Source organism: Hyperoodon ampullatus (assembly GCF_949752795.1).
Source record: "Hyperoodon ampullatus genome assembly, chromosome: 5".
NCBI classification, from domain to species: Eukaryota; Metazoa; Chordata; class Mammalia; order Artiodactyla; family Ziphiidae; genus Hyperoodon; species Hyperoodon ampullatus.
In genome coordinates this window covers 74,090,869-74,102,726 of record NC_136918.1, presented here as the reverse complement: position 1 = coordinate 74,102,726, position 11,858 = coordinate 74,090,869, and the positions used below count along the sequence as shown (strand labels likewise).

General features: G+C 49.5%; 1 pseudogene across 1 annotated transcript; it reads right to left on the bottom strand.

Annotated features, from left to right (window-relative positions):
• Positions 1-262: 262 nt before the first annotated feature.
• On the bottom strand, positions 263-4,624 carry LOC307054094 (transcription factor-like 5 protein; annotated as a pseudogene). The gene is made up of 4 exons: positions 3,977-4,624; positions 2,687-2,873; positions 2,239-2,402; positions 263-513 (listed from the first exon to the last, which is right to left on the bottom strand). The product of its transcript is annotated as a transcription factor-like 5 protein (transcript).
• Between the last annotated feature and the right edge of the window lie 7,234 nt (positions 4,625-11,858).

Here is an 11,858-nt window from a genome sequence, read left to right as displayed (position 1 = left end):
GCGCCTCTGCTGACTTTGCTGGGTTCTTTGCCCAAAATAAATCAAAGCCATGAGTCCTCCTAATGAATCATCAAACCTGGGGGTGGTCTTGGCTACCCCCATCCACCTAGCAAAGCAAGGTGACCATTGACTCTTGCCAGCTTTCCCTCCCTTGAACACAGAAGTGCCTACACCATTGTTTTCTACAAAAAGGTGCCTGTTACCAGCACTGACTCTCACCAGCTTGGCGTCTAGGACAACTGTATACCACCGACAGCACGCATTACCTTCTGTCTCTTTCCATGCGGTTGTGCCTCTCCCTCCGCTGGGACCTGCCCCGTGGGGGCCCGCTCTGCCTCTGCTCCCCGAGGGCGGCCTGGGGCGACTCCACCGACGGCCAAGCACCCTGCGCTGCTGTGGAGCCTTCACCCACATTCCGGAGCTCTCCAAGGGTTCTTCCTTCTATGTTTGTGTCCAACTGACGTATCCTACTCCGACTCCTCTTATTTATTGCTTGTTTACATAGCGCTTCTTCTTTGCAAAAGAAGGAAAAAGTGGTATTTTAATTTTTTGATTCTTCTAAACTTACCCTCGTGAATGCTGAATATATTTTTTGGTATTTTCGATCCAAGATATAAACATCAATGGGTAAGGAGCACACAGAACCAAACAAGAAGCACTCCAAAATTCCATACAAACATCCGGCACAAGGCTCTAGGTTTCAAACTATACAACGGAACATAAACTAAATTAAAACACCCCAGAGGGCTTTCCTGGTGGCGCAGTGGCTGAGAGTCCGCCTGCTGATGCAGGGGACACGGGTTCATGCCGCGGTCCGGGAAGATCCCACATGCCGCCGAGCGGCTGGGCCCGTGAGCCATGGCCACTGAGCCTGCGCGTCCGGAGCCTGTGTTCCGCAACGGGAGAGGCCACAACAGTGAGAGGCCCACGTACCGCAAAAAAAAAAAAACACCCCAGGTATTATGTAATCAATACAGCTTATACAGCAATACAATCAAAAGTCCCCCTTTTAAATCAAGAGCCATTTTAACTGTCATCTAGGAATAAAACAACCAAGAAGTTGTTTGATTTTTCTGATACTCAGAAGGGGAAAAAAAAAACAAACCTAGAAATATTTTCTCCAAAAGATTTTCTTGATATGCAATTATTCTAAGATGACAACTGATATTCTAACTGCAATGCTCAGAAGAGGACAGAACCTAAGTGGTTTAGGATTAAACACGCCCTCACCTTACAAGTGAGATTCCCCCCACAAAAGGAGTCATCACGTCATAGCTTTGACCTGTGCTACAGAAATATGTCAAATTTCTATCACAGTACAGCAGGCGTCTAAGAAGTACCTGTGGTGATGTGCATTCCCGAGGTACCGTACAAAGCCAAACCCTCTACGGTGAAAGAATCACTTAACACACATTTCAGAATGGTGATAACTTTGCAAAAGACATAGAGAGGAATTCACAAGTATTGGTAATATTTTGGTTCTTCAGCTGAGTAGTCAGTACAGGGACTATTTTAATTTTAACCTTTATACCTTACAAATGCTAACATATACTTTCACGAGCAATGTCATAAGAACAATGGAAAATTAATCACTGGCGTGGGAGAAAGAAGGAGAGCTCCATCCCTACCCTGTCTTTATCAGCTCTTGAAAAGCTGAGTGTAAGCTGTGTTATTGTTGGATAACTCGAAAAAGAATGTTTTCCAGGAAAAACGGATTGAGGGTTAACGTCAGGGGTAAGCAAAGTTTGCCTTCAGAAGTTTCTTTCTTTCTAAGACTGTCTGTATCACCTTATGGCCTCTTGCTCCCAACTCAATCCTTTGCCCATCTGCAGATGGTCCCCTAAAGCTCTGAGCGGATTTCAGACTCCTGCCTCACTCATGAGGTATGAAATAAGAGAAAAAAAAAACAAAACCTAAATTTGCTGTCAGTAACGAAAATGTACCTAAGTCTATCATGTTTCTGTTTAAGGAGGTTACTGTTAAGAAAAAGCAGCCCCTAAACTCAACGTTTCCAGGCCAAGTATAAACGTGATGTTCAAAATTCGCAAGGATGTTCCAAGTGAGGTGACTGGGCAGAGGGACAGAAGGATTCCTAAGATGCAAGCAGGCTTCCGAGATCCTTTCATTTGTTTATAAACCACCTCTCCCCCCTCCCCCACCCGTGGACAAAAAAAAAGGGGGGGCAGAGACATCAGGCAGGAGGAGAAAGCACCTGCCAGCTTCTGTTTTATCGCTTACCTCCTACTTTAATCCGAACCTGCTCAGGCAAAGCTTTGTTTCTACTACCCAAAGTCTGTTTAGTGGATTCAATTTACTTCTGATGACAGAAAGAAAGTGCTCTCGGCAATCCAATATCCTGATGCTTGGTAGCTTCAAGTACAGAACGTTGAGTTACTACAACTCTGGAAAACAATGAAGCAAGAGGAACGTTATCAACAGGTGACAATCTCCTCTCTACGCACAAATAAAATGCATTTTAATAGAAGTAATGTCAAAGTTATTCACATGAACTTGAAGAACTTTAGGTGCACTAAGGATTTTTAAATATCCCCGAACCACATAAATACTCTCGATTTTAACAAGTTATCGAGCTCAATGAAAGACAAAAACATCCTTGGGACCTAACTAAAATACAAGTTATCCACTTAACACAAAAGAGCAAAGCTTTGCAAATCATTTTCCCTACCTGTGTTTGTGAAAGATTAGAATTTCCACTAGTAGGGCAACTATTTGCAGTTAACACAGGGTATGTAAATTGAAGAGCAGTAGTTGCAGCAGCTGTTTTATTTTTCACTCATGTTCTACATTTGTTTTGTTGCTGATGAAGTGGAACACTCATTAATCCGGATGGATGGCGAATAAGAGTTACCAAACTGCCAAAACAAAAGAAACCCAGAAACACATGAAGAGTATGTGGCAGGTAAGTTTCCTGAAACACCACAATCACGATCACACTCTAATGGCTAACATTTGATTTTCTGGATAGGAACGCGAATCTGTTACCATGAATGCCCCCCATCATGGAAATCTCTACAAAACAATTATCAGCTAGTGTTGGAGGGAACAAGTTCAAACTTTCTTCCTCACATTGGAAGGTGTGGCTGTGTGTCATCTTTTAGTTACACCTCCCTTCCCATTACACTTCTGACACCAATCTCTGTTTTTTTTTGGCCACCCTCCAAAATCTGACGACTATGGGCAAAACGGGGAAAACTACAGGGTGGGGACAGACAGAAAGCTGAGGAGACACCCTAGCAGACAGGCTACTCCTCTCCGATAGTTGTTGCTGCGAGATCACTTATGGGCTGGCAGTCTGGCTGAAGGATGAAGCTGCATTTTACACTCAAAGCCTCACAACATGACGCCTGTCCTCCCAGGGGATGCATCTGTGCAAGATCAGGTCAGCCTCAACCTGAGTCAACAGAGGGGGAAGCAGAGGTCTCTCCTGACATTTAGGTGGGTGATTTGGGGACAAAACCTTTGTTCCTCAGGAACACGTGTGCACTTACCTCAACTCATCTCTCTTCCACATGCAGACGCAGAGCGCACACCGCAAAGGTAATGCTGCAGGCTGTGTGCTTAATATCTGCTTGCTGTGCCTGCACAGAGCACACAAACTTTCAGCTCAGCCTCCACACCCACTGAGGTCTGCTCCCTGTTAAGATGCAAGCTGCAGTGAGGCCGCTGGCCTCTGCAGAAAACCCGGGTCTACATCCAGACCGAGGCTGGTGCTTCTCTGCACAGGACCCTGGTCTACACCCGGACCCAGGCTAGTACCTCCCTGCAGAGGCCCCTGGTTCCACCCGGATACAGGCCGGTGGCCTCTGCTGAGGACCCTGGTCTACACCCAGACCCACGATGGTGCTTCTCTGCAAGGACGCTGGTCTATACCCGCACACAGCCTGCTGCTTCTCTGCACAGGACCCTGGTCTACACCCTGATCCAGCCGGGCCCGCTCCCTGGGGGATGCACCCACTTGTTGAGCGCCATGCCAGGCTCGGGGGGATCCGCACCGCGCGGGGCTGGCGGGGGCTCGGCTGCTATGCTGTTGAAGCCGTCCTCCAGGCGGACGCGCACCGCCCACTTGGCCCGCACCTCGGTCGCGCCCTCCACGTTCTCCTTGCCGGCGCCGTCGGGCGCCTTGGGCCGGGGTGCGCCGGCGCCCGGCCCGTCGGCGCCCGGCGTCTTCTCGGCGGCGCGGGGCGCGCCCGCCTCGCTCAGCAGCATCATGCGCAGCTCCTGGAAGTCGATGTGGCCCAGGCACTGGTTGGCGCCCGCGAAGCCACCATCGGCCAGCGCAGGCGGCACAGCACCGGGTACACGGGCGGCGCGACCCCGCCGCCGCGCCCACGGCCGCAGCGAAGCCCCCCGCCACTGCGCCCGACGCCGCCGCCGCCAGGAAGCAAGAGTTGACGCGCGTCTCGAGCTCGCCGTCGGCCGCCGCCGCCTCCATGTGCGAGTAGAGGATGTGCTGCAGCTGCATGTACTCGATCTCCGTCATCTCCACAAGGCTCAGCTCGCTGGTCCTGAAACTCAGCCCCGCCTCGCCGAGCGCCGCGTCCGCGCCCTCGGGGCCCGCCGGCCCGCCCGCCTGCGGCGGCTCCTGCTGCCCGGGGCCCGACATGCCTGCGCCAAAGGCGTGTGGCGCGCGGGCGGGCCGGCTGGGCCAGGCCGGGCGGTCGGGTACGCACAAAACGACGGCCGCGGCGGGTCTGCGCCGCCCGTCCGCAATGGCGGACCCTCCCCGGCCCCACCCCGCCCCGCCCGGAGGCCCCACCCCGAAGGCGGGCAACACCCACCGCCCGCCCCGCCCCCGCCGCGGCGCCCCGTCCCGAACTGCGCGCCCATGTTGGGGGCGCGGGGTTCTGGTGGCGGGGGCGTGGCGCGCGGGTCCAGGCCGTCCAAGTCCAGTGCCTGAGGGCCCAGACCACCCGGGTCGAGTGTCCGCAGGGCCGGGCCGCCCGGATCCCAATGTCCAAGGGGCCAAACGCCCGAGTCCAGTGTCCGAGGGTCAGACACACCTGGGTCGAGTGTCCGCGGGGCCGCCCGGGGCCTGGCCGGGTATCAGGGCGCATGCAAGAGACACCTCTCTAGGTAACGCTTCACCACCAGTCCACGTATCCACGGGGTGCCCTGCGGTCCCCCCCTTCTCGGGACACGAGGCCTGCAGTAAGCCCGAACAGTAGACAGGTGAGACAGCGGCCCCAAATACAGGTGTGACAAGGCAGGCTGTACGTAGGTGAAAACTCAGGCAGGTAAATCAATACACGTGGTGCACGGTTCCTCCTACAACCGGCAGGGCTCGTGTAATCAATGCACTGGACAAACACTGGCCACTGATGAGCTGGAATGCACGTGCCATGTGGGTTCATGCTTTTAAAGTGCGCTCTTCAGTGGTAGTGTGTTCACATGCCATCACCACAACCAGTTTTCGAACATTTTCATCACCCCAAAGAATCCCATACCCATTAGCACTCCCTAAACACTAACCTTCTTTTTGTCCCTATGGGTTTGCCGACCCTGGGTACGTCCTATAAATGGTATCATAGAATACGTGGTCTTTAGAAGAATTAGTTTTGCAGGCTCAAAATGATGACTGTACCCACCTCTCACCCTTACCCCCATCTCAACCAGTGGCTGTTTTCTGTATGGGAACCACGTGCTTTAAAGAAAGGCCTGTGATTTAGGCACAGTTTTCTTCCATCAGGCTCTGAATCGCTCATTCTGTCAGAGCTCAGACACCTATGGAGTGCTATTCATTTCTTCTGCAGTCTCTTTTCTTTGAACAATGTAAGATCATCCTGCACTTCCCTGGAGGACCAGTGGTTAAGACTCCGTGCTTCCACTGCAGGGGGTGCAGGTTCAATCCTTGGTAGGGGAACGAAGATCTCACATGCCACGTGGCACAACCAAAAAACTTTCAAAAAAAAAAGGAAAAAGACAAAATATATATAAATTTGCTTTTCTTTTTGTCGACTTAATATGTCCCCAGTAGGATAATGATGGACCACTTACTCAAGAAAAGGTATCAGGTGTGGGGGGGAAAAAAAGAGCACTTTTTCTCACACCTAACATAAAAATTAGTTTCAGATCATCGAAATACCTACATTTAAAAAGAAAATTATACAACTCCTATATGTATAGGATGATATCGATAAAATCTTTGAGAAGATTCTCAGCCTGACATCAACACAGACCGTAATGTGCACAGGCTCGCCCTGGGGATCTTGTTTAAAAGCAGATTCTAATTCAGCAGGCCTAGGTGGGACCCGGAATGCCACCTTTCTAAGGAGGCCCCAGCTGACGTGTGTGCAGCTGATCAGTTGACCCCACTTTGAGCAGCAAAATCACGCAGTATGGTGACATTTACAATGTTTAAAAAAGAAAATAAAATCAAGATTATATGCGACTTGGGGCTTCCCTGGTGGCGCAGTGGTTGAGAGTCCGCCTGCCGATGCAGGGGACGCGGGTTCGTGCCCCGGTCCGGGAAGATCCCACATGCCACGGAGCGGCTGGGCCCGTGAGCCATGGCCACTGTGCCTGCGCATCTGGAGCCTGTGCTTCGCAACGGGAGAGGCCACAGCAGTGAGAGGCCCGCATTCCACAAAAACAAAAACAAAAACAAAACAAAAAAAAAAAAGATTATATGCGACTTGGTTTTTCGCTTATTGGAAATAAAGACCTTTGGCACCTACATTGTCTTCTGTGTTTCTTGATTTGGGCGGATTCCTTGCAGATAACAGTTTTTGAGCCCTCTTTTATTTAGACATGAAACGTGAGAATGATCTGGCTTTAGTGGGACTTATTTCATAAATAAAATGTGAAGAAAATATAAAACATGTTTTTTTCAAACTCTAAACGTGGCTCCAAGTGGTTCTGGTGTAGCCCTCCAGGGGTAGCCCTCCTTAGCTGAGGACCCTGGCTGTAGGGTCAGGCAGAGCCCGGCGGAGCAGGTCAGGGCGGGAGAAAGGCCCCACCTGGGCTCCCCTGAGCTAAGAACTAAACATGCAAAAAAATCAATAAATGAATAAGTAAACAGCATCATGGACCGATGCGAAGGGCTGGCTTTCGAGAACAGGAGGAGCTGCTCTGTGGACAGGCCATCGTGCAGGGGGAGACCCCCAGTGGGTGGCAAAGGCAGTTTAGTGGCTCCGGACTAACGGCCAGAGACCCAAGCACAGCATCCATGTGAGCCTCAAGGAATGTGGGCAAGCGTCGGACATGACACCGCTGCACAAATATATGGATTCGGTGGAACCAGCAGGGCTGGATAGCAAAACCAGATAGAGAATAGAGACATTACAGGAAATTAAAACTACAGGCAATATTGGACATGAACAGATAGGCAGACATTCTGAACAAAAGCTTAGCAAATTGAATCCAACAAGATTTCTTAAAAGGAATAACTCATCGTAACCAAGTGGTGTTTATTCCAGGGATGCAAGTTTTGTTTACATTTGAAAATCAACCAATGTAAATTGCTATATTCATAGAGCAAAGTGAAAAACCATATGATTACCTCAAAAATGCAAAAAAAAAAAAACAGTGGCTGGCAAATCTAACATCCATTCCCAATAAAAATTCGGCAAACCAAGCATGGAGGGCAAGTTCCTCAACCTGATAAAGGGCGTACATGAAATTACCACACTTCACATCATACTTAAATGGCAAAAGACGGAATGTTTTCCCTCTCGATGAGGAAAGAGGAAAGATACCCACTGTCGCCACTTCTATTCAGCATTGTGCTGGAGGGTCTAACTCGGCGTGACAGGGCAAGAGAAAGAAGAGCATGCAGGTGGGAAGACCAGAAGTGGAACTGTCTACTTTCTCCCTAGGCAGCACGAGGACCTAGGAAGAAACTCCTACAGAACCTACACAAAAGCCAGTGACTTCAGCGAGGTCGGAGAACATAACAACATCCTAATACCAATCATGTTCCTATACAATAGCGGTGGACATGCAGACCCTGCAATTAAAGTACAGTAGCACCTACCATCACTCAAGTGCACACCGAGGTGTGAGTTTAACAGAATACGTATAGGACATGCATGTTGAATAGCATACGGGGTGCTTTCACTGCCCTAGAAATCCCGTGCTCTGCCTACCCAACCCTCTGCCCCTTTGCCCCCTGGCAGCTACCGATCCTCTTACTGTCTCCATAGCTCTGCGTTTTCCAGAGTGTCATAGAGGTGGCATCATGAGGTCTTTTCTGATTGGCTTCTTTCACTTAGTTAAATGCATTTCAGGTTCCTCTGTGTCTTTTTGTGGTTTGATAGCTGATTTCACTTAGTGCTGAATCATATGCCATTGTCTGTGTGGGACACCGTTTATTTATCCGTCACCTGCTGAAGGACATCTTGGTTGCTTCCAAGTTTTGGCAACTATGAATACAGCTGCTGTAAACATCCGTGTGCAGGCTTTTGTGTGGACATGGGTTTTAGCTCCTTTGGGTAGGTACCAGGGAGTGTGCTCCTGGAGCGTATGGTAAGCGGATGCTTAGTTTTGTAAGAAATAATCAAACCATCTTCCAAAGAGGCTGCACCATTCTGAATTCCCACTGGCGTGAACGAGAGCTCCTGTCATTCCACATCCCCAGCCCCATCTGGTGTTGTCAGCGTTGCATGCTTTGGGCAGTCTACGAGGTGTGCTTGACGGCCTTTTGAAGACTCAGTTACTGTGCCGGCCTGGTGGCAACCCCGTGCGGGCCAGGGCGGGGGTGATGTCTCCCGGGACACGATCTGGGCTCCGCAACCAGTGGTGCTCTTGCTCCAGGATTGCTGGATCTGGAATCAAGGGGTGCGAATGGGGTGGCCCCTCTCCCTATTACCTCTCCTGATGCCCCGCAGAATCTGTGCTTCCTGTCCTCTGACTCTCGGTTCTAGAGGGCTCAGTCCCGAGGGGAAGAGAGCTTCCTCGCGGGGACGCAGTGAGGCTTCCTGGGGCCGTCGCTGGAGGCTGTGGCCTGGTCACTTGGGACTCTTCAGGCCCAAAGCCGGGGTGGCAGGGCCCGACTGTCCAGGGTAAGGAGCTGGAGAACCCAGGTCCTCTTCGTCCTCCAGGCCGGTGGACTGCCACAGCGATGCCCTCGGGCCCGACGGCTGAGGCTCAGACCCGGCAGAAGCAAAGGTTTAGGTCACCCACCAGGCCACGAACTCCCAGCAGCTGCTCGGGGGCCCAGGGAGCGTGGACGGGTTCATGGAGGAGGGTCGTGGAGTGACGGCTGTGACAGCCGCGCCTCGTCCTGCCTCTGATGGAAACGTGCCTGCGTGTTTATCCACCGCACGCTTTTGTTTTCTCCTCCTTGCTCGTCCCTGGTCGCGTAGGATGCGACGGGAATGGCCGGCCTTATTCCCATGGTCTGCAGGACCGGGAAGCCCGCCCAGAAGTGACGGGAGGTCCGGTCCCCTCTCCTGGGGGCGGGGACAGTGGCGAGGAGGGCGTCGTGTTGGGTGGGAGGTGAGTTTGTGCCTGTCTTCCTTTGGGAATTTGGCTCAAAGGGCGCCTGTAAGCAAGGCATGCAGGCACGCGGGGGGCCGAGATGATGGGTCCACTCACCCAAATTTGGGTCCACTCACCCACGCACAGTAAGGCCAATCTACTGACACTGGCTTGCAGTGAAAGAAAGTGCAGCTTTTATTGCGGGTGCCAAACAAGAACTTCAGGTCTTTTGAGCATTAGCTGCCCACACTGCTTCTTTGGCACCTGCAAGAGACGCTGAACTTTTTTTCACCGCAACTGGTGGCAGCAAATTGGCTTTACTGTGCGCAGGCAAGTGGACCCAAATATCGTTCAGTACCATTCAGCCTCATCAATAAACAAACAGCAAGGAAAATAGGAAAGGGGAGCCATAACAGATTAAAAGGTATTTAAGAGCCATGAACCACATGCAGTGTTTGGATACTGACTTAAGTAAGTCAACAGTAAAAAGACACTTGTGAGCCAATCAGAGAAATCTGGACACGGATGGAGATTAAGGAAGATGATGATGACGTGATTGTGCTTTTAAACAGCCCTTTTCTTTTTAGAGATACGTTTGTGAAGGAAAATGATATGACATCTGGAAATGCTTTAAAATAACTCAGTGACAGTGGGAGGATGGCGATGTATAGGTGACACAAAGTTATGCCTGAAGCTGAGTTATTGCACACGGGAGTTCATTATTCTAGTCTCTCCGTTTTTGTGCATGTATACATTTCTGTAAGTTTTTGTTTTTAAGCACAGCATTCCTACACAATTAAGTCTAAGTTTATATGTTTTTATTGCGGTAAAATATATATAACATAAAATTTGCCATTTTTTACCATTTGGAAGTGTACAATTCAGTGGCTTAAGTACAATTCAGTGGCTTATGTACATTCACAATGTTGTGTAAACATCACCGTTATCTATTTGCAGCACTTTCTCATCTCCCCAAACTGAAACTCTGTCCCTGTGAAACATGTACCCTCCATCCATCCGCCACCACCAGTCTCTGGAACCCGTCATTCCACTTTTTGACGTTATGAATCTGATGACTCTAGGTACTTCATGTAAGTGGAATCATACAGTATTTGTCTTTTTGTGTCTGCCTCTTCCCAGTCAGCATCCTGTTTTGGAGGTCCATCCATATTGTGAGGCATGTGTCAGAACTTCATTCCTTTTCATGGCTGAATAGTAATCCATTGGCTGTACAGACATTCTGCTTATCCATTCGTCTGTTGATTGGATTGTTTCCACCACTTGGATTGTTTCCACCTTTTGTTTACTATGAATAAACCGGCTATGAACACTGGTATACAAATATCTGTTTCAGTCCCTGCTTTCTATTCTTCTGGGTAATTCCTATTCTTTTGGATCATATGGTAACTCTGTGTTTCACTTTTTGAGGAACCACCAGCTGCACCATTTTACATTCCCACCAGCAATCCCGAGGGCTGCAATTTCTCCACATCCTCACCGACACTTGTTATTTTCTTTTATAAGAGCCACAGCCAATGGGTGTGAACTGCTATCTCACATCCATTAAAGTGCTTTTGATTTGCATTTCCCTGATCATTAGTGATGTTGAGCATCTTTTCATGTGCTTATTGGCCACGTGCTTATCTTCTGTGGAGAAATGTCTATTCAAGTCCTTTGCCCATTTTTGAATTGTGCTGTCTCTTTGTTGCTGGACTACAATAGGTTGATATTTACTTTGTGTCCAGGAAGGGAAGTATAAGCGCTCTCTCTGCTGCCACTGCGCTGACTTCTGAGTCATCTGGAACGGCTGGAGCACTCCACCTGTCCACACGCTAAGTGGCATCCCAGCCAAGGCCATCTGCCATTTGCAACAACTGTCTATGCTCAGAAGCTGTATCTGCACATAAATACATTCTAATTTCCTTCCCAAAATTTAAAAGATTTTCAACGGGTCTTAATGCAATGTAAGATGAACCATGGTTTGATATATTGGTTTCTATATTCTGACACCCAAAGCCCAACTATAAAATATTTGCCTATATTTCAGAAGGTAGAATTTACCTTTGAGAATACCTAAATAGAAGTCAGAAGGAAGACAAGAATCATCTCTCAGATGTCAGAAAGTACTTCAAGAGATTTTCTAAACAATCGTCATAAAATGAGGTGGATAGCCCTGGGCACCCGTCTTTATTTTGAATACTTCTGCCAGCAGTGGGGTTAAGGTGTAGCTCAATCTAGACTCTCACGAGGTCCCTGGGACTCAGTTCATGGGAACTTGGGGTGACCGTGAAAGAGGGAGACAAGTGGACACCTCCCGCCCTTGACTGCCTCAAAGGGAAGCTAGTAATTGTTACTCTGCTCTCTCAATTAGCGTCTATTTCAATGAAACTTAAGTGAAAGAGCTGAGTTTGAAGGGATTT